Raw genomic sequence first — 24,238 nt, 5'->3', positions numbered from 1 at the left:
AGTTCTATCATCCCTCAGGAGTTCAGTAACACTGAGATTAATAACTGATCATCACATTGATTTATCAGTCCACTCAGGCTTTAGCAGAGCTCAGTAACGCTGAGATTAATAACTGATCATCACATCGATTTATCAGTCCACTCAGGCTTTAGCAGATCTCAGTAACGCTGAGATTAATAACTGATCATCACATTGATTTATCAGTCCACTCAGGCTTTAGCAGAGCTCAGTAACGCTGAGATTAATAACTGATCATCACATTGATTTATCAGTCCACTCAGGCTTTAGCAGAGCTCAGTAATGCTGAGATTAGTAACTGATCATCACATTGGACCAGGACTAATTTAAACTCCACTTCCATCCTGGGAGAAGAGGTGGAGTGCTACACCTGGGTGTTCACCTTGACAACAGACTGGACTGTAAGTGTAACACTAATGCTGCCTACAGGAAAGGACAAAGCAGACTCTACTTCTTAAAAACAGGCACTATTCTATAGTGAAAATCACTGCATGGGCTCAGGAACATTGCTATTTCAGGAGAGGGCTTCTTGTCATTTCTTCAGCATTATAGGGTTGTTCTCTCGCTTTCCCGTCTGACCGACTAACTGTGAGTGTTCCTTTGTTTTTCCAGTTATAAGACCAGAACTCTCATGGACAGAGCTAAGGTGGGGAAAAGGGGTTTCGCGCTCATTTTCAAATGAATATGTAAATTCTTTGTCTGCAGGACTGCTCAAGTTTCAAATTTCTGAGTGTGGGTACCACTTAAGTAAAAGACCACTATAAGCATGCAATTTCAAATATATAAACATTACTGTTGTGATAACTATTACAAGAAACTATTGACCTTACTGCTTATTATTTTCTATAAGTACTCTAATTTTACATTACGGTTACATAGAGCTACTTGGGAGCAACATGATTACTAAGGAAAGGATATAAGATTTGTAAAAGATAAACATAATTCTGCAGGTTAGTATTAACCAACACTAACATTTCTAATACAAAAGTGAAAAGTTATTAATAATAATATAATAGTTATATATATAATTATATAGTAGTTATTATAAATATCTCTGGCGATATGATAGCAGAAACTCTATTATGCTTAATATATATATAGTCACACAAACTACAAATTTTACTTTTTTATAGATTTTTATGAATTTTACACAGTTCTACTTCTAAAAAACATGCAGAAAAGATATGAGGTTAACATATTCATATGAACATATGGACTTAATGAACCTACAAATGATCAAAGCTCAACTCTATAATAATCTCAATTAATGAAATTGGGTTAAAATTGAAGAATCATAAAATAATTATCAACTGTGTGGAATCTTGTTAATTCACTTCTGACAAGTATTCTGATATAATACATAATATTCTGACAATGTGGCATGAGAAACCATGTGTTGAGTTACTCCGTGATAGTTTAACAGGGACAGAGTTATTTTCCCGGTTAGATCAAGAAAGGAGGGTCATTTAATTTGCTCCTGCAAAGGGTCCAAGGAATTTATGACAGCTATTTGTAGATATTTGGAAAGGCCAAAAGGGGGGTATTGTGAGGGTCCATTGGTTTTGTAGTCTCAAGGTCATTCGGGGTGTAGTTTATCTTGATGCTTGAGCCAGGTGCCTTTCCCCGTAGGGTAATTCTCCTGGTAGTCATACCTGTGCCACGTTTGGGCCAAGTAACTGTTAACGGCATTAAACACTGCCGGTCAGCAGACTCAGAGTGCATAAGGGCCAGATCAGGCCAGATCACCTTGGCCATCATTGGAATCCTCCTGGTAGTCGCATCTGCACTGCGGACTTGTGGCACATTTGGGCCAAGTAACTGATAATGGCACTAAAGTATCTGCTGTTCAGTGGAGTCAGAACGCATTAGATCTATAAAAACGGACACACCTCATTTAAAACTTCCCCCTCCCCTTTCTCCCGCTCAGGCATCTGCAGTCGTCAGTTGATTTTGACATATAAAGTTTCTTGCTGAATTTTAAGGTAAAATATATTTTATATTCGAAATATTTGCACATTTATTAGACTTATGATCCGGTGTCATGGATTTTATTGTTTAACTTTTAATATTTTATTCAATTTGACAAGCAAATAAGCTGAATGGTGGAGTTGCTGAGGTAGGACAGTTAACATGAATGTTAGTTATGTTAGCCAGGGTAGCCAGTCAAAATGTCTGATTCCAAACTAAATTAACATTAAAGACTTTTCTTTAATTATCTTTAATAACGACATACTCTAACGCTTACATTAGACATCTCTCTCGTCTGGCTGTGTTGCACTATAAGAAGCAATTGTTGTTAGCATTCATTGGAAATTGTGCAAATGTTCTAAGAGCAGTTTTATTATTTTTGCTTGTTTTAGGAAAGTCTAAAGAAAGGAGAGAAATGAATTTGAGTGACTGACATAAGAAAAATCTATTAGCTGGAAACTAAAGTTAACCTGTATTGTGGTGTGTGGTGCTAGCCAGCTAGCTAAGCTGTGTTAGTCAGTGAATCAGAATCAGAATTACTTTATTTCGCAAGTATGTTACACGTGTAAGGAGTTTGTGTTGGTGAGTGCACACATGTATGACATGTAACATACTAAACAGACCAGACAGCACGTAGACTATTAACAAGTATTAAACTAAGAGAAAAGTAAGATAAAATACAATAAATAGAATATAGATTAAAGAATAATAATAATAAACAGCCAATATGAAGGGAGCTCAGGAGATGTGCAAGCACTAGCTTCCATCTATTTTACTGTTTACGTCTAGAAACTAGAAGTAAAGAAATGGTAACGTTGCACATTTCAGGCCTGTGCCAGTAACAGAATCCTCTCATTTGATTAAAAGTGTGGAAAATAACCTTACTAAATAGTTAAAATGGATTTCCCCTAAACTTTTATTTGACAAAGCTTTAAATTGCACACAACCTCTGTGCTGGTCTTTTTCGGCACAGATCTGTAAAACAGGCCAGCTCTGCTTTGCGGATCCGGGCCGGATGAAGTGCTACATTTGGCCCTAATAGTAGTGTATATTTGTTGTCTGGGAAGAGCTGAAAGACACTCAGCCAACAGTGCCCAGATTTGGCCCAAATTCGGGATACTGTATATGAGCCAAACTGGACTGTAACTGGAACCGACAGTGTCGACACTCCAGATCTGTCTTTCTAGCAGGGTTCAGTTTTACTTTTGTTTACTTTTTCCTCCCATTACAATACGGGTCAACAAACTCGGCTTGGACACTTTTATCGGCCCAGAGTGAAAGAAGGCTCTTGGTTTGGGGCTAAATTCAGCCTCACGTATCCTGCACCAGTCATTTCATTGTTTATACTCTTGCCTACTAGTTAGCGATAAGCAGACACATTTCCACTTAACTATATGTAAATTTATACAGATAATGAAAACGCAGTCTGTTAAATGTGAAAAACTGACTTCATTTTTAAATGGTCTTCAATAGTTTTACTGCTTGCATTTATTTTGTTTAATAAAAACGCCTGGTTTCTGGTTTGAAATAGCAGTGAATGTTGATGGTTGCAAAAGAGCACCACAGCATCATCTGATGTCCAACGCAGAGAGGAAGTGAGTACGAATGAAGCAAAATAATGTTTATTTTTGTTTCTGTAGTATTCAAGTGCAATTAGTGGCTCTTGTTGGGTGCCTTGAAATGCTTATTGACAATTTGATTGCTAATTAAATTACTTACTATTTGATTACTGATAAATATTAAAATGGCCTATTTCTAATGTGAACACATATCTTTTGCAACCTACATGAAGCTAGAGAAAATCTGCATCACACAAAGAAAAACAGCATCAACTGAAATAGAGAAATTACATAACACAGAGAAACTTCATCCCTAAAAAACACTTTTAGTGCCTTTTGCATTTTGTTATTCACACTTTAATACATGCATTCATCATCATGTAGTGATTTGCACAGTTGTTTTTAAAGCCAGAATGTACATTTGAATTTTCGCTTATTTTCCTCAAACAACACGTGAAGTCGGCTTGATGCTTTGGTGTCAGTTAACAATGTTACCATAGTAAAAGATGATACGTTTGTAAAAATACTATATATATCTTTGTCAGTACACAGGATTCTGGCTATAACTTATTATTATTTGTGATCATTGTACTTTGTGGCAATTGCTCTGTCATTAGCTTAGCTGTAGTTTACAGTTTAACATTCAAAAGTTCAAAACTGAATTCATCAAATTTCTTAAACTGCATTGCTGTGCCATTTACAAATTCACACATCTGCCACTAGATGTCACTGCATCTGAGGTTTAACTGATGTTAATCCTAAACCTGCTGGAGACATGGTTTTACTGAGGCAAGACACTGACAATTGAAGTTGAAAGTTTTATTTATAGGCAATACTATCATATTTTATTGACATTTAAGAAACACTGAGTTATCATAAACACATACCTTAATGGAAATTTAAAGAAAGAAAAAAAAAACATTGGATAGATTTAGGCCCATTATTGTGCACAGGCTTTGGCAAGAAAACTCGGGAGCCATGATATTTTAGGAGAATGGGAAGAATTTCTGAGTAAATGTATTTGCTGTGTTAGGCCTGTATAAAGCAGATGATGTTTTGATGCTCTTTTTTTAATGGTTCAGGGAAAAGCAGTAACTTCTGGTGCCTATTAAATCACTGTGAAGTCCTTAGTACCATATTGCTTATAAGAGCAAAAGAACAATACAGTACAACATGATAAAATACTGTTCATTTTACATTTATTACACTGTTCATTTGAATGAGTAATTCATTTATTTATTATTCAAAGTTATCGTAATACATATGGTTTGTTTCAAGCAGTATGATTTGATGGTTGCCAAGAGACAAAACAATTATGTAACAACTATTAGAGATGAAACTGAAATTTCAGCCACAAATACACGTCATCCAAAAATGGCACTTCAGGTTTTCAAAACAGAAAAATGAATGGACCCAGGACATCAGTGTGGCCCAGCCTGCAGCCGAGGAATTCGGTGCGACCCAGCCTCCACCTGAGGAGGTCGGTGCTGCCTTTGAGTTCCCTGATCAGCTGGCGTCTGTGTCTCCTGACCTGCCAGTGGCCTTCATGTCTCCTGACCTGCACGTGGCCTCCGTGTCTTCTGACCTGCCAGCCCCTGTGTGTCCAGTTCTGGCTCCCCGTCGTGTTCTGGTTCCAGGCTTTCAGAACTGCTGCTCCCCCTGAGGTGGTTCCCAGTGCAGCTCCTGTGCCAGCTCCTCATCATGTTCTGGAGCCAGCTTCCAGAGCTGCTGCTCCCCCTGAGGTGGTTCCCAGTGTTCTTATACCAGCTTCCTGTCGTGTTTCAGTGCCAGCTTCCAGAGCTCTGGCGCTCCGTGAGACTCCTACGCCTGTTCCTGCGCTCCAGGCAGCTCCTGTTCCTTGTTCCTGTGCCCCTTGCAGTCCTCTGCACAGCCAACCTTGCAGTCTCCTGCCTGGCTGCGCTTGAGGCCCCCTTTCTGGTCCCTTCTCCTAGCCGGCTCCCACCTTAGATGGCCTTTGTTACATGTAGTGGTTATGTGCCAGCCTTGTGTTTTGAGTGTTTCTTTGTTTAAAACCTTGTAGCTTATTTTGTACTCAGTGTTTCTACTAGTTTACTTTGTTTATTAACGCTTACATCCAGCCTCCTTACTCTCCACACCTGACAAATGAAATAAAAAATACAGATTAAAAGCATTGTTCTTTTTCCTTCTGGCCACTTGGAACTAAAAACAAAACAGTGGTTTTGTAATGAGCTTGCTTGGCAGGATAGTATTGAATGCAGAACAGAAACTGATGAAGAGAATACGTACAGCTCCAGGTGCTCCAGTGTAGTGTGAAGCACGAGGGCTATAGCGTCTTCCGTCTACCTGTTCTCCCTGTAGGCAAACTGGTGCTGGAGAAAAGAAGCTGGAATGCTGCTCCTAATGTATTTTATGACCAGTCTCTCCAGGCATTTGGCAGGTAAGGGTGTGAGAGCCACAAGCCTGTAGTCATTCAGGAAAGTGACTGCTGACTTTTTGGTGCTGGAACTATTGTGGATGTTTTGAACGATGAAGGGACCAAGATAGAATTAGGGAGCAGTTGAAGATGTTCGTGAAGATCTTTGTTAACTGGTCTGCACAGTCTTTCAAGATGCGCCCCATCACCCCATCTGGGCCAGTAGCTTTCCTGGGGTTGATGCTCCGCAGGCAGAGTCACACATCATGGTGGCTCAATATAGGCATCACTGGAGGGAAGGGGCTGCAACTCTTGGTTCCTGTTGTTTCTGTCAAACCAGGCATAAAACAGGTTCAGATCCTCGGTTAGAGTCGCACTGCTATTTGTGGCAGGAGATGTTGTCCTCTTATTGCCCTTATTCCTTCCCACACTTGCCTTGGGTTGGTAGAATTGTTAAAAAGTGTTCAACCTGCTGTTTGTGTCTGTCTTTTGCTGATTTTATACCTCTCCTCGGCTGATCTAGCTGCACTATATCTTTGCTGATTTTATACCTCTCCTCAGTGCTGATCTGCTGATCTCCAGATCTTTAGGCAGCATTCCTCCTGGTAACATTGTCAACACAGTAGTTTATGTAATCTATGACTGTGGTTATGTATTCCTCCAGTGCCCTTCTAGGATCATTGCATGCGCATCAAATAATAAATTCCAGTTTGTGGTATCCAAGCGGTGGTCTTGGTTACGGGCGCAGCAGTTTTAATTCATTGCTTACACAGGGGGGTAGAAAAAGAGTGAGAGGTGGTCAGACAGTCCTAGGCGGGAGTCAGATTGTGTTTTGTAGGCCTTAGCAACATTAGTATACACCTGATCCAGAGTCTTATTGACCCTTGTTGCGCAGGTCACATTATGATGGAAATTATGCATCATAGTCTAGAGATTAGCACGGTTAAAGTCTCCTGCACAGTTAAAACACAGTCTGGATGCTGGATACCCAATTTCTTATTGATGATGTTATGCAGCTTTGCTAATGCTGACTTAGCATTAGCATGGGGGGGCGGTGGGGGGGTGTACACAGCACAGATGTGAACACTGCTGAATTCCCTCGGTAAGTAGAATGGCCTGCATTTAATTAACAAGTATTCCAGATCAGGGCAACAGTGCTTTTCAGTGACAGTTGTGTTCACGCGGCAACAGTTGTTTATGTACACGCCCAGACCTCCAGTGTCCACCAGAACAGAGACCACTGTTCTGTTGGCTCAGCAGGCAGTTCGGCCTGCTATCTCAATTGCAGCGTCGGGTACGGTGCTGTCCAGCCACATTTCCATGAGAATCATACAGCGGCAACTGATCATTGTCTGCTGAGTTATGAGGCACAGTTTGGTTTTGTCTATTTTATTCTGGATCGAATGGACATTAGCAAAGAATACTGAGGGGAGTGGATGTTTAGATGGATTAGCTTTTACCCTGGCGTGCATGCCGGCCCACTTGCCCCGTTTTCACTTCTGCTCACAGTGTCTCCTTCTCCGCCTCTCATCTGACTCCAGTGTCGAGGTCTGCCCAGCTGCTCTAGCAATCTCGGGGGGATAACAATTCCCTCCGTCAAGGGGTGTATTCCTCTGTTTACATCAAGGAGTTCAGCACAACTGTATTGCTGTGCCTCTACCAGGAGGTTTAGTGTGAGAACAGACAAGACTACCAAAATAAAACGCTCAGGAGAGCCTAAAGCCGCTCTGTATGTGCGCGCTGCCATCTTGTCATATTCGAGAGAATGTTTAGATGCATTACATTGCTGTTTTGCTGTGTTGTCTTTGTCCTTGAAAGAGTGTGATTTTGCTCTATAGGCATGGTTAATAAGCTGGTGACAGAATTTCATGTTCATGGTACCAAAAATTCTCTCAGTCAAGTTCAATTATATTCAGTATTCATTTTAACCGAAAGCTTATACGACTCTCCCTCACTTTCTTCTTGATCACTAACCTCCATCAGATCTGCTCCTTAAGCTTTGTTCTTTCCCTCTCTTCCTGTGTTTAGTAATACATTAATTTTATTAAACTCAGATTTACAAGAACTCAAGGAAATAATGATCAATCAATTTAATATTTTTGTTTTTAACTGGTAAAAATCTTCGTATCTGACCGGCCTTCGACAGAGCTGTCGCCTCTTAATTTCCATCTACAGGTTGAGGAATTGAGGGATATAAAACTGTGTTATAATGACCTTTTCACACAAAGCTGAAGAAGCTTCTTGTTTAAAGTTTCCACCTTAAATGCTGCAGCAGTTACATTCTGGCGCCTCACAGTGGAAAACTCGAACAGGAATCTGGCAAACAGGAAGCAATTCAGTCTCGTCACCGACATTAACTTACTGTAGACAACAATATATGACAAATACTGGTGTAACTGTTTCCAAATACTGAAGAGAAATCTAAAAACAAAGAATATAAAGAGCTATTAAAAACGCTTTTTCTGTCCCTCTTGTTCGTTCACACTCTCACATTCACTATGAAGTGAGGTTAAACCATAGACACAGTTAACTAAAGTTAGCTAACTAGAGTTAAACAACCAAGTGAAAAACGGATATCAAGCTATACTGACCAGAAATCATGGTCAGATAGGTGGATATATTTGCTTTGTTTCACTTTGTTTCACTCTGTATATTATAGATTTAAGGTCTAATGTTCATTTAAGCTTTATTTAAGCTCAGCTTGGTTACTGGTTACTTTGCATGCACAAACAGAGACCATCCCCCAGAGCTGATATGATTGGCTTACAACATATGAAGTTTGATATGACTGGCTAAACGTTACATTAGTCAATCTCTTGGCCTTGCAATGACCATGCTTTTGGTTAGCAACTTTGTTAATACAGTCAACTCTTAAATGTATTGTAGTTAAACAAGTGTTGTAAATGTGTAACGCCTTTATCTTTACATTTGTTGTAAATAAGTGGGGAAGTATTAATTCTGGAATCTGGGCTGTACCATATGGGTGTGTATATGTTAGGGGTCATTTCAAGCTTTCATTAGTTTACTTTCCACTAGATTTATAGACGTTGCTAAGCTTTTAAAGTAGTTATGTTGTTTATGTTTGTACTGAGGAATGGTAGAAATGAAATTTTAATGCCATATGGTAGGTTTGTATCAAGCCAGGGGTTGTGGTAATAGTGTCATTGTCTCTATTTAACTAGATACTGAAGTCGGTTTACACAGTGATAGTGTTGAAAACGTGGCACACCAAAGATTTAAACTAATTGCTTATACATCTTGAAGCTAAAGAATGCTGAACTGACCTGTGAGATATACGTGTGGGGCCTCCTGCACTGAATGTGGATGTGATTTCTGCCTGAATCACTTTGTTGTGGTTGTCATACTACAGTTTTAGACTATAGTTCCTGCAACTGTCCACAAGGTGTCACTATACTATTTTCACCTTTTTTTTTTGTTATAACCCTCAGACATAGATTAATCTAGGCTGCACTGACTGTTCTCGGTAGCTTTTATCTCTGTAATAACTGATAATTATCTGCCCGGACCAGCAGGAAATTATTCAGCTTGCACCTGGCGTTAAAAACCGAGTTTAGCACGAGAAACATAATTTCATAATCACCAAATCCATCAATGTGTGAATCACTTCTAATCTTAATACATAACAATAAAATAAACCCCCCAAAACAGTAAGAAAGACGAAGCTGAAGTTAGTTTCCAATTCGCCAGTTTCTTGTTCGAATTTTCCCGTTCCACCTTAAATGGTGCAGCAGTCACATTCAGTCACTGAAGCTGGCTGATGCACCATTTAAGGTGGAACGGGAAAATTCAAACAAGAAGCTGGCTGATGCACCATTTAAGGTGGAATGGGAAAATTCGAACAAGAAGCTGGCAAATAAGAAGCCAACTTCAGCTTTGTGTAAGAAGGTGCTAACGTTAATCTTTTATGAATATCTACACAGATTATAGAATACTATACCGAGCTACAAAGCATTAACCATCATTGTAAATAAATAACTACTACATCAAGTTAAGATCCTCTGAATAGACTATTAAATGAAAAAAGCTTAATATAAAACCAGAGGAAAAATAACAACAGGTTCTCTGAACCTCATCAACCACACGGTCATATCTACACATAAACATCATGCAAACAATACGCATCACACAAAGATGAGTGTGGATCGCTGCGTTCTGTCTGTTATATAATCCTATTCCACTTTCTGAGTGCAAAATTCTTGAAATAGTATCATTTTGGAAAGTATCTTTCTTAAACTGCCGCTCTGTAATGGTACTGAATGCAGTCCAGCAGTGATGTTGATCACCCCAAAATGGTGGCACCATTGATGTGCCTGGATGGTCATAATGCAGCATCTAAGTGTGTATATCTATGTGAGAAGCAAGCAAGTTTTGCACTGTTACTTGAGTCTTGCTATTTTTTGTACACCTCAACAAAATGTAACAAATTGGCAACATAGGTTTTTTGTGAAACATGGCTGTTAATGTGTCCTGCCCTGCTCCTTTTCCTCGTTCAGTCTGCTTGTAAAGGCTACAGATGGCAAGCTTAATTAATGTTAAAGTACTACCACATGCTAATACTGCTTCTCAAACCACATATTACTATACTATATATACTACACTAAAGACTGCACTGCTAATGGTGGTGTACTATTTTTGAGGTACTCTTTAGTACGGTGTGCAGTTTGAGGTGCAGACACTAGTGTGTTGTCAATCAGTACTTAGTGCAGGAGTCGGCAAACCAATGTTAACAGGGGCCTTTTTGTTATTTCAACAAAAATCAAACCACCGTGGGAGCCACAACATTTTATATCCATTTTACCATCTTGGCTGTTCGCATCTCCGGGAGGAAACTTTTCCTTAAAAGTAGAAAAGTTTCTTGTAAAATGTTCAACATTTTACGAGGCTGAAGTCAGCTTCTCATCCACCAGCTTCTTGTTTGAATTTCCCCGTTCCACCTTAAATGGTGCCTGAGATGCCAGAACTGCTGCACTATTTAAGGTTTTAAGGAATTATATATCTGATGGACATGTGTACGTCCATCAGAGAGAAAAAAATGTATTGAACACAAACACAAACAAACACAATACAAACTGTATTGGATACAGGATGTAGCCTGTCTAAATTGTGATCTGCTGGCAGGAAAATCTGCAGCCAGTAAAACCACGCTTTCAACTCCTCCTCTGAAAAAAAACAAAAAAAAAAACACCTGCTCTCACTGACCATCAAGACCCAGCACAGTTCAAACAATGCAATCTCTCTGATCACACTAGAGAGAGAGAGAGAGAGTGCAAGACAGACAGAGCGAGAGAACGAGAAAGCGGCAGGGGGAAAAACATCAGCCATCACGCAGTGAGTTCACGAAGTATAAAAACTGTTGTTTTGTGTGTTTGTATATTTTGATTCTTTAATTCAACTCAGAGGTGGATTAAACTAAACGATAATGCAAGATATCTGATATTGAAAACAGTCATAAGACACAAACAGAGGGTTAAAGCATGTAAATCACTTTATATGAATTTGTGTAGAGGAACAATGTAAATATATGTAGAGAAATACTTCTAAATATGTGAAAACTAATCATTTTATTATGTGTAGACTAGATAAAGAGAGAGAGGGAAGAGAGAGAGAAAGAGTGGTGGGAAAAAGCACAGGCTGCAGACACGCTGTATTTGGAACATTTTGGAACAAAGACGATCCACTTCTTTACCACTAGAGGGGGGATGTTCAGCATGTGTTCAGGTGACACAGTGAAACAAAACTGAATATAACTTTAACGTTGTGATACTGAGCAAGGTCAGATTTCACACACACACACACACACACACACTATATATATATATATATATATATATATATATATATATATATATATATTGCCAAAAGCATTCACTCATCCATCCAAATCATTGAATTGAGGTGTTCCAATCATTTCCATTGCCACAGGTGTATAAAACCAAGCACCTAGGCCTGCAGACTGCTTCTACAAACATCTGTGAAAGAATGGGTCGCTCTCAGAAGCTCAGTGAATTCCAGCGTGGTAGCGTGATAGAATGCCACCTGCGCAACAAGTCCAGTTGTGAAATTTCCTCACTACTAAATATTCCACAGTCAACTGTCAGTGGTATTATAACAAAGTGGAAGCGATTGGGAACGACAGCAACTCAGCCACGAAGTGGTTGGCCACGTAAAATGACAGAGCGGGGTCAGCGGATGCTGAGGCGCATAGTGCGCAGAGGTCGCCAACTTTCTGCAGAGTCAATCGCTACAGACCTCCAAACTTCATGTGGCCTTCAGATTAGCCCAAGAACAGCGTAGAGAGCTTCATGGAATGGGTTTCCATTGCCGAGCAGCTGCATCCAAGCCTTACATCACCAAGCACAATGCAAAGCGTCGAATGCAGTGGTGTAAAGCGCCGCCACTGGACTCTAGAGCAGTGGAGACGTGTTCTCTGGAGTGAGGAATCACGCTTCTCCGTCTGGCAATCTGATGGACGAGTCTGGGTTTGGCGGTTGCCAGGAGAACGGTACTTGTCTGACTGCATTGTGCCAAGGGTAAAGTTTGGTGGAGGGGGATTATGGTGTGGGGTTGTTTTTCAGGAGTTGGGCTCAGCCCCTTAGTTCCAGTGAAAGGAACTCTTAATGCTTCAGCAGACCAAGAGATTTTGGTGTGGAAGAACTTGACTGGCCTGCACAGAGTCCTGACCTCAACCCGACAGAACACCTTTGGGATGAATTAGAGCGGAGACTGCGAGCCAGGCCTTCTCGTCCAACATCAGTGTCTGACCTCACAAATGCGCTTCTGGAAGAATGGTCAGAAATTCCCATAAACACACTCCTAAACCGTGTGGAAAGCCTTACCAGAAGAGTTGAAGCTGTGTGTGTGAAGGCAGACAAGTAAACACTTTTGGCAATACAGTGTATATATATATATATATATATATATATATATATATATATATATATATATACCGATCCGGCATAACATTATGACCTTGCTTCTACGCTCATTGTCCATTTTATCAGCTCCACTTACCACATAGGAGCACTTTGTAGTTCTACAATTACAGATTGTAGTGCATCTGTTTCTCTGCATACCTTGTTAGCCCGCTTTTACCCTGTTCTTCGGTGGTCAGGACCCCCATGGACCCTCACAGAGCAGGTACTATTTGGGTGGTGGATCATTCTCAGCACTGCAGTAACACTGACATGGTGGTGGTGTGTTGGTGTGTGTTGTGCTGGTACGAGTGGATCAGACACAGCAGTGCTCCTGGAGTTTTTAAACACCTCAGTGTGATTGCTGGACTGAGAACAGTCCAGGAACCAAAAATATCCAGCCAACAGTGTCCAAACTGTGCAGCAGCAGATAAGCTATCATCTCTGACTTTACATCTACAGGGTAGACTGACAAGGTGTCTCATAGAGTGGACAGTGAGTGGACACAGTGTTTAAAAACTCCAGCAGCACTGCTGTGTGTGATCCAATATATAGGAAGGGACGCTGCCCCAAGCTCCAGTCACCATGGCAGGGCCCCTGCATATTAAAACAACACCTAGGTGAGGCAGTGTAGTGGGTCTGGGCCAGATGACGGACTGTTGTGATGGACATTGTTGCTGTTGTAATTGTGGTTGTTGTTGGTTGTTGGAATGTGTTCTGATGTGGACTGGTAAGTGCGTTTGTAGTGGTTACCATCAGCAGGTGTTTAGTGGTTATTAGTAAACTTTCTCGCAATTTTCCCTTCCAATTATTGTCCTTTTCTAGTTGTAATAAAAGAGCAAATTCTTGAGCAGAAATTATGGCATCTTCTTCATCGTGACATCACACATATATATAATAACATTTATAGCAATAACATTTTTTTAAATTATTGCACATGGATATTGCGTAAACACAGTTCTTCGTTTACAAGACTGGTATGTCAAATACAAATATTAATAACATAAAAAAATTGTGTTATTTTATTATAATATTCAGTGTTTTATACTTACATACTTACATATATTTAATTAAAATCAATGATGCCCCTCATCAGTGTGGGAGGACGACATACGAGGAGGATACGCTCTTCTAACCACTAGTTGCATGCTCAAAAAGCCACTTTGGAGTTCTCTCCTTTGATGCACCGGAGTAGAAAGCCATCGGCATTTTGCCCAGACACTGGCTTGTCCCACACATGGTACAGCCTGTGGCCTGTGTAGCGTCACATCTACCCAACCGTTGTTTCCACCCCATCTGGAGCCATCTGTGTCCTTTCAAGAATGCTGCATCCTCCTCCTGGACACAGTGGAACTCCTTAAAGCTCAGAGCATCAAGTCCAGTGCTACTAGGGGCAAAAACAGCAGCAACACATGGGCTAAGTTAGTAATTGTAAATCTACAAGGTGTACTTCTATGTTAGGTGTAGCTGATAAAATGGCCAGTGAGTGTAGGTTCAAGGAGCTGAACTCTGTGTATAAACTAGTAAAAATGACTTTGGCCTTTTTTCCATTGTCAAGCCAAATGGTTCTGTGCTGGTGCGGACTTGTGAGACCGGATACAGTGTCTTTTTCCATCTTTTGTGCCACCAAATCAGTACCAGGAAATAATGAAGAAGACAGGCTAATAGCTACATGCACAGCACCCACCACAAAACACGTTTGATTCCATTCGTCACACCAAAACCAGTCACTCGGCGTGCTGTCAGACTCATTGTCTTCAGGTGTCATTTGAGCATCAGTTACTGCAACTGAGGTTGTACTGCAGTGGGTTGCATCTATAGCCAGCTAACTTCACTAGCATTAGCATCACCCAACAGGGTACTGCTCAAAGCACCATCCAACAGTTCTATTTTTTACATTTCTCTCACTTCAACACCCATCATTTGAGATGAGTGTTTTTAAACATTGGTTTGCTGGAACCAAGTTTGTACTGCAGTGGGAGGCACCATACACTCATTTTAGCTTAGCCTAGCAGGCTACAGCATTAAACATCACAGAACAGGTTTGATTTGGACTTTCTGTCACTCCAACACCAATCAGTTGACTTTGCTCTCACTGTTGTAAGTATTTGTCGTCTAAACACCTTGTTCATCAGTGATGTGTTACCTTGTGTTTCACTTTATAATGTTGTTCCTGAAGATCTTTAACTCATAATGAAGGACAGCATCACCTCGTCCATTATCTAACAGATTTGAATGAATTTGGAAGTGGGACACATACACAGCCAAATATTTCTGTGAGCCATCTCTTCAGTTGACGCTGCTCTCAAGAGGACTTTAATTCATAACTACTGTTCACAACTACTGTTAAAAATAGAGGATTATAATCCTTTATATTACAGAGACTGCACACTGTGTAGTGCATTTCAGCACCTTTAGAAGAGTTGGAATTCACTACATCAGCTAGTAGTTCACTGGGATCTTTGTAAGACTCAGCTAATGAGAAATTAAGGTTACACATAAGGACATAAATATATGACAGAGATGTAAAAACAATGCGAATTGATTGTGAGTCAAAAGTGAAAAGTTTTTAAGGCTACAGGCCTCCTAAGGCTACAGACTACTGCATGCAAAACCACACGATAAATCCAGACCTAGACCACAAATCTGTAGTAGGTGACATATGGGTTGAAATTTAAACAGAGCATGGCATCAGTCTAAAGTCTTTAAGATGAACAGACAAATGCTAATCATCTAATGTCACCTTAGATAACATTACTAGGCCACATTGTATTTCATCTCATAACTACTAGACAACAATGAGATCATGAAGAGCAAGCGATAAAGTCACCAAGTAATAGTGAAGTTTTACTCCATTAAATCTATACGAGTAGAGTGTAAAATACACTTAAACTTACTGAACTCGTCTACTTCTACTTCGTAGCACACCTTTGTTGTTTCTTTGATGCTGCTGTGATTAAAGTAACTGCTGAAAGGGTTTGTGAGAGATGTTGCATAAATAAAATGTTAATATTGTTAGCATCACTATTATTATAAGTAGTAGCAACAGTAGAAGTTTTAGTTTTACAGGGAAAATTTCCTGGACTCCAAACACAGCTCAACTAGTTTTTTGGGGGGGGAGGGGATCAGATATGCAAAACATTTCACCTGAACTTGAATGTATCGTATCTCTCTTTCTGTCTCTCTCTGTCTGACAGTCTCTCTGACGCACACGTGGTTAGGCCATCATACAACACAGACACAGTGCAGTGTTACATAATAACACTGTAGGTTCTGTACAGCCACACACACTTTCATGTACAGCTTTGACCCAAAGATAAGGACACACATACACACTCACACACAGTTTTTGGACAAACCATAGTCAACCGATCTTCCTTAAGCAGTAAATAGTTTACTTTAACCCTCTATTGCACAATGTTGCTCCAGAGCAACAAATTCATTTCCCTCACTTTACAATAACATTATACATTTAAAGAAAATGATAGGCTTAACAATAAAGGGCAGAGTTTGAGTAAGTCAATAAAAAGCATGTGCTTTGTCATATTATCTCTTAGTGGGCGCCATTTAAACCTCCTTTTTAACATTCAGTATAATTTTTTTTTTATTATGAGATTTTGCAGAAATATGTTTGTTGCCTAAAAGGCAACATTGTGTGACAGTGGAATGGATTCAGCCAGTCACAAGCCAGGTCTCACCACTTCAGGGAACACAGCTCTATATAATTTCTTACCGTTCTCACACAGTGTTACCTCAAGGCAACATACTGCAAAAGGACCCCTGCACACTTTTTTTTTTTTGAATGTTTTTGAATTTAATAATCAAGTCCAAAAAAATAAGTACCATTTTATGCTAGAAAAGTGAATAGATTTTTTTTAATTGCTCTCATAGTGTGTTCAGTAAAGGGTTAAAGAACATCAGCTTTTTCTTGGTCTGCCTGCTTGATTTATGAAATATTTAAACAGTCACATTTCACTTTTCTGTGATATTACAAATTAATAGAATATATAATAGATTTTCAGAAAAATACCTATTTTTCAAATCTTCTTTTTCTTCTCAAGACTGTTGCTATCCTTCATCTAAAACCCATGAAAACAATAGTGGAGAAAGCGGTTTATAAACAATAACTGCAAACTGCTTTTAAATTCTTAACATTTCAAAACTATAACATTTGATCTTGCTGGGCTTTAAGCTGCGATCTGCTCCATCTGTTACACATGACTGCTGATACAACTTCATCACGTTCCTTTGGTAGCTGGCTAGTTCACATGCAAAAGACTACGCAGCTAACAACAACAAAAAGTAAGATATCACAAAACAGATCTAGTTTATGAGCAGAAAAAGATCAGATAATTCCACACAGATGTCATCTATGTTTAAACTTCTCAAAAAAAATGTTTTACATTGCAAAGTTTGTTATCGTTTCCTGGGAAACAGGTTCACAGAGGCAAACCCTGCCCAAAGCGAGTGTGTTGCTTTTGAATAACCCAATACTCACTGTTTTTCCTAGTAAGTCGTGGCCACGACTTATCTTGTTCCCATGGCTTACTAAGTCGTGGCCACGCATTACTTTTATTTTGCATCATTTTATTTCATAGGATGTCACCAGCAGGGCTTTTTTGGCTAAATTTTGTTCCTTTTTCATGGTAAAAATAAATACATGTCAACTAAGACAAGCAAAAAATGAACATATTTATATTTAGTGGATACTTCACGTATTCTTAACAGCGGTGTGTGTTCTGATTGTCTTTCTGGTTAAAAGTCATTTAGAAAAGTACAATGAAGCAAAATAATCATTCAGTCTGAACGTCAGAGGTGAAGCAGAGAATGTGTATATTGAGTGTGTATTTTGTCACTAAATCGTCTGATGTGAGCCTTTGTGAAATGAGGATTATTTGAAAAATATCTGTTCTCTTCTGTAGGTCTGTAAACTCTCTGGCTTTTCAAACCGGAGACTTAAAAACCAGACAAAGGTAAAACTATCAGTTTTTTGACCAACATTTTTACTGAAGTGCCTTTTCCTTTTACAGGTGAATTAATGTTTTATTGTACAGGCTTTGTGTGTTTGTGTGTGTGTGTGTGTGTCCTGACAGATATTTTACTCATATATGTATTGAATTGAATAATGTATTGCACTCTGCAAAATGCTGTTTGAATAAGCTTATTAAAGTACTGATATAAATTGTCAATAAGTGATATATTAGTAGGTGAAATTTCATCTGTTCAGCATTTCAACACTATTTTGTTCGTTTTGATGTGTTGTTTTATTGTCTTTATCTGAATTTCCAGCTATACAAGATGACAAACATTCCAGAACTGTTGCTGACAACTCTTGAAAACCTTGTGCAAGATGAGCTAAGCAGATTCCAGTGGTTTCTGAGTAATGTTGGGGAAGAATTCGAGCCCATCGCAAAGGCTGATCTGGAGAGGGCAACCAGACACGTCACTGTGGATAAGATGGTGCAGGCGTATGGACACAACAGTGCTGCAAAAGTCACACTGATTACCCTGAAGAAGCTAAAACAGAACCAACTGTATGAAGAACTAAACACCAAACTCAAAGACGGTAATGAAGCAGTAATGATACAGAGAAGAGTTAGTACAGTATAGTATATAAATAAATGTAGTTATGGGCCACAGTAAGGGGGGGTTTGTGAGATTCACATTCACTGCAGTTAGTGAGTGCTACAGCTCTAGGGGGGAAAGTTGTTAGCATTTCTAGCTGTGCTGGCTTTAATGATCCTGAGTTTTATACCAGACGAAAGTGGACAAAAGAGGTGATGTCCATTATTACAGTATATACAGAATACAGAATTCCTGCATCCTAAGAAACACATTGTTTAAGGCATTGATTTCCATTAAATGTTTAGTTTTACTTTGTAATGTGGCATTTAAAAAATGGTGGCTATGGATGGCTGTTGTAACAGTTTCGCAATATCAGGGTATTAAGCAGGTGGTGAAAATGAAAAGAGCAATTACTATGCAATGCGAATGCTCACACATGCATTTACAAACTTCGTTCCTAAAAAGTTGGGACAGCATGCAAAATGCTAAGAAAGGCATAATGCACTGATTAGTATATTGTGTTTGACCTATTGAAAAACACAATCTTTTATGTTTTACCTTTTATGAAATTGTTTTGAAAGTGTTAGTCTTCTGCAACCATACAGGGCCTTCACTGTTATATTTTGACCTTAATAATGCATCACACGTTTTGATTGGGAGACAGGTCTGGACTGCAGGCAGGCCAGTCTAGCTAATACGCTTGTTGACAATGAAGCCATGCTGTTGTAACACATGCAGAATGTGGCTTGGTGTTGTCATGTTGAGACAAGCATGGATGTCCCTGAAAAAGATGTTGTCTTGAAGGCAGGATATGATGCTCCAAAGTGTGTTCTGCATTAACGCTGCCTTCACAGATGTACAAGTAACCCACTAACAATAAGAAGAATAACACTCAAATTCTGCATGTTGCCAAGAACAGTACCTTTCTTTTTATTAAATGTTGCAAATGAATATAGACATTTTCATTATAAACCTTATAATCAGTGATGCTTTGATTTAATTGTCACCCGGAATGCAACACATACAAAACAGTTTAATTGCAAATTTTATATCAGTTTTTGAACCTTTTTTTTTGGTCAATATTTTTTTTATGAAGAAACGTGGAAAAGGGACTAAAATTGGTTCATTCCCTTTGCTCTCCTGCACTGGTCAGCAGACACATTCACACAGTTTTAGCAGCAGCAAATCAACACTGAAACTTAAACACGGTCCAATGCAGCTGTGTTCTATATGATCTTCAACTTACACACTTTTTAACATTAACCGATTTAATTCTTTCATGTAAATGAAATTAATTTCATCGCTTCATTTGCATCACTAGTTACAATCACCATTAACTCGCTACATAACACATAGAAATGCAAACAAGCTCTTCAGCAAGTCTACAAAGAACCAAGCAAAACATTAAACGCTTGTCAAAATAACCACTTTTAACAAACAAATAGTAATCTACCTAAACTACAAATACAGTGAGCTCCATCAGTTTTGGCACTTATGGTAGATGTGGGTAAAATATGTCATGAAAAAAGACTTTGTAGTTAATAAACTTATGCTCACATTTCAAGCTGTGTGATAAATATAACCTTTAATTCATGGGCATTGCTAAGCCAATTTTAAGGGCCCCCTTCCTTGGTAAATGTACATTACTAGTCCAAATAATCTGTAATTTATTTATTCTCACTCACAATATACTGTAATACCAGGGTGCGACCTGGGGGAGGCGCAGAGACACCACCCTCTGGCCTCCACACATGATGCCCTCCTGACCTTGGATGCGCCTTGCCACCCTGTGTATGAATATCACAAACAGAAGTGGAGACAAGGCACAACCTTAGCGGAGTCCAACACTCACACTGAACGAGCTTGACTTAATGGCGAGTATATGGACACAACTCACACTCTGGGAGTACACAGACTGAATGGCCCGGAGTAGTGGCCCTGGCACCCTGTACTCCTGGAGGACCTCCCACAGGATATCTCAGGGAACATGGTTGTAAGTCTTCTTCAAGTCCACCAAACACATGTGGACTGGGTTGGCAAACTCCCACGACCCCTTAATAATCTGCGTGAGGGTGAAAAGCTGGTCCATTGTTCCACGGCCGGGACACAATCCGCATTGTTCCTTCTCAGGTTTGACTATCGATCAGAGTCTCCTTTCCAGCACCTTGGCATAAACTTCCCCAGGGAGGCTGAGTAGCGTGATACCCCAGTAGTTGGCACATACCCTCCAGTCCCCATTCTTAAAAATAGGAACCACCACTCTGGTCTGCCAGTCCAAGGGTGCTGTTCCCAAGGTTCATGCAACATTTGCCGATGCGTGTTGGCCACAATAACCCCACAACATCCAGAGCCTTAAGCATTTCCGGACGAATCTCATCCAGCCCCAGTGCTTTGCCACTGAGGAGCTTGCCAACTACCTCAGTGACCTCCAGCAGGGAAATGGAGTCTGACATGCTAGAAGCCTCTGGCCCTGACTCCTGCGAGGGAGGCATGTCTCTCGGGTTAAGGGGTTCCTCAAAGTGCTCCTTCCACCAACGACAATATCCTCATTTGAAGTCAGAGTTTCTTCACCTCTGCTGAGTACAGCTTGGGCAAAACCAACCTGACTGTTCCTGAGTCACCAGATAGTTGTCCAGAACCAGAAGTCTTTTTCCATGGCCTCACCAAACTCCTCCCACGCCCTGGATTTTGCTTCAGCCACTGCTGCCATCTTTTTTCCCGTCGTACCTATCTGCTGAGTCAAGAGTCCTCCTGGCCATCCAGTCCCTAAAGACCTTCTTATTCAGCTTGACAGCCTCCCTCAATACCAGTGTCCTCCAGGGGGTTCTTGGGGGACTGCCCTGACAGGCACCAACAAGCTTCCATGATGGAGGTTTTAAACAGGGTCCATTCAGACTCCATGTCCCCTACCTCCTCTGCAACATGGGAAAAGCTCTCCTGGAGGTGGGAGTTAAAATCATTCTCAACAGGGCCCTCTGCCTGTCGTTTCTAGCAACACTCACTGCCCTTGTATTTAAACTTGGTGTTTGTCATGCTCATGCTAAGATTTCATCCCGCTACTGCAGAAAATCAGAATCATTTCTCCTGCTTCCGCCTGCAAGCGAAACAATTTGTCCCGGTCCCGCCCGTGCAGGCCTGCACACATACAATATCTGACACAGTCTAATCACAAATACGTTATCCTCTGCTGAAATAACACGGCAGTCATGGCCATCAGGCTCACTGTGAAGCAACTTCACCAAACGCCATTTATTCCCAGTAAACACAAAGCAGGAATTAAACCACAGAGATGAAGGCTCCATCATCTCTCTAACGCCTGATTCACACATGCGAGTGCTACAGCTTGGACTGTTTTTTTGTTCATTGTGGGCCTTTAGTGTGGGCCGCTTCGCATGCGCAGCCTGTTTGAAAGCGCTGACTACTTAATATGGGCGGCGGAATTAAAAACAAGAGCTTCCGTGTTGCTCACACCACACAGAAACAGTATGTGAATCAGACCTGTGAGAATTTGCATGTTGGTCACGTGATCAGTTGCTCGAAAATGACTTTATTCATTTCAACTATTTTACTGTTACATTGTTTTCATATATGATTTAGTGATCATTCTACTTTATTTAGGCTATTCATTAATTTGCGGGATTTCTCTTCATGCGTGCTTCCGCCCATTCCTGCCTGAAGGGGTCTTATTTCCCGCCTGCTATAGCGGCCAACACTAAAAATTATACCGCAAGATATTGTGCCGGGTCCCACGGGTCCCGTGGGATTCCGTGGTAGTGCAGACCTCTACTGTGAAGATCAGGAAAAAAGCTAAAATATTATTTAAAGTTCTTTGCTCTCTGAGATCACATTTTTCTGCACTAGTGTAATAAATTTTGTATGTGTAATCCTAGATGACACACCAGACCAGCCTCAGGCAAGAAAACTGGCTTAACTTTTATTTTATTTTGGTTGGCCCTTAGGACATACTTTGCCATCAGTGGAAGCAAAAACAGAATAAAGAATTTTGCTCAGTTTTTCTGTGCCTGCTCCTGAAGATAAACAAGACAACTCTTTGTCTGGAGGGAGAACATGAATAGGACAAATCAGCATTACATTAGAACAAAGAACTTATTTTTGTGTGGATAACGCTGGTAACAGGATTTTGTTCCAATACTGATACTTATTTCAGAGTTATGTAACCAAGATATCAAAGAAAACAGAACTTTTTCAGTGATCTTGTGAAGAAACATGTAAATACTGGGCTGGTGTTTACCTCTACATATTTGTCAATAAATATAGGCAAACTATATGCTTCTGAGGACCTACAGCGCTGCATAGTTTCAACTGTTTCTTATCTGATCCAGCTCATCAGCTGATTACCAAGCCCTTCATGAGCTGATCAGGTGTGTTGGGGCAGGAAATCACTGACTCTGCAGTGCTGTAGATTAAAGGGAATAACATAACACTGGCACAAACAGAGTAAAGAGTGGAAAATATCCACTGATTGCTACCAGCTATGATTTACTACTGCCATGAGATATTTGATAGTCAATTTTAATCACTAATAAAGAAAATAAAGTTGTCAATGTTGGCCATTACATTCTTGGGATTAGGAAGGTTATCAGGCTGAAAGCTGCCAACTTTTGAGTTGCACTTTACACACCTAAACATTACATGTTAATTTTATACTTTCTAAAGAAAATAATAGTAACAATTTGTATTAACATTAAAAATACATGCTAATTTTAATAAATAATAAGTTTGTAATTGTAGTTGTAACTGGTTGGCAATAAAATGTAAAAAAATAATGATAAAAGCTCTAGGGCCCTGCAAGTTACACAAGGGCCCTGCAAGTTACACAAGGGCCCTGCCTCGCCTTGTGTCAAAGCTGCTTGTTGCTTACAACTTCGATGAGAGGATTAAGCAGAACTGTCCATCTGGTCATGAAAAAAAGAAAAAAACTCTAAAGGGGGGGGGTTGTCTTCCTCCCCTAATACAGACTTGGTCAAAGCAGTTATAGCTATATACCAGTCTACATATGTATCCACATATACAATTGCTGATTCATTGTTACAAATCAAAACCGCTATATTACAGACTTGGATGGGCTCAGAAACAAAACTGAACATAATGTCATTGGTGAAATTCAGTCAACGAAGATAGTGTCCCTCTTAATGATGTCAGCAAGACTTGCTCTCCCTACAGTCTGATGCAGGAGTGAAGGGATATTGAAGTTGCTAATGACCCAGCTAAATAATGATAACTAAAATGTTTTTTTTTTTCTGTTTTCTATTCCGACTGTCCAGTCTCAGGTAGGGAAAAAGGTGAAACAGCAACTGGTAAGAGTACAGCAGCCTCCTCAACAGCAGCCCAGATTGGAGATTCAGTTAGTGCGCTCACTGCAGGTAATTTTAACACATCATTGTCACCTTTACTACTACATTACAGTGAAAAATTTTCAGCTTAAACACCATGGCCTGCTTATTTTATGTGATGAAACATCATAAATACTGGGCTGGTGTTTACTTCTACATATCTGTCATTAAATACTGGGCTGTATTCTCTTCATCACTCTTCATCTGGCCCTCACTCATCCTGAAAAGGACACTTATGTTAGAATACTGTTCATAGACATTAGTTTAGCATTCAACACCATCATCCCTCAGCATCTCATTGGAAACCTGAGCCTCCTGGGCCTGAGTACTTCCCTCTGCAATTGGATCCTGGACTTTCTTACTGAGAGACCTCAGTCAGTCCGGATCAGGAGCAGCATCTCTAACACCATCACACTGAGCACTGGAGCCCCCCAGGGCACTGTGCTC

The sequence above is a fragment of the Colossoma macropomum genome, unplaced genomic scaffold, assembly GCF_904425465.1.
Source record: "Colossoma macropomum unplaced genomic scaffold, Colossoma_macropomum, whole genome shotgun sequence".
Classification (NCBI taxonomy): domain Eukaryota; kingdom Metazoa; phylum Chordata; class Actinopteri; order Characiformes; family Serrasalmidae; genus Colossoma; species Colossoma macropomum.
Note: the sequence above shows the minus strand (reverse complement) of the source record.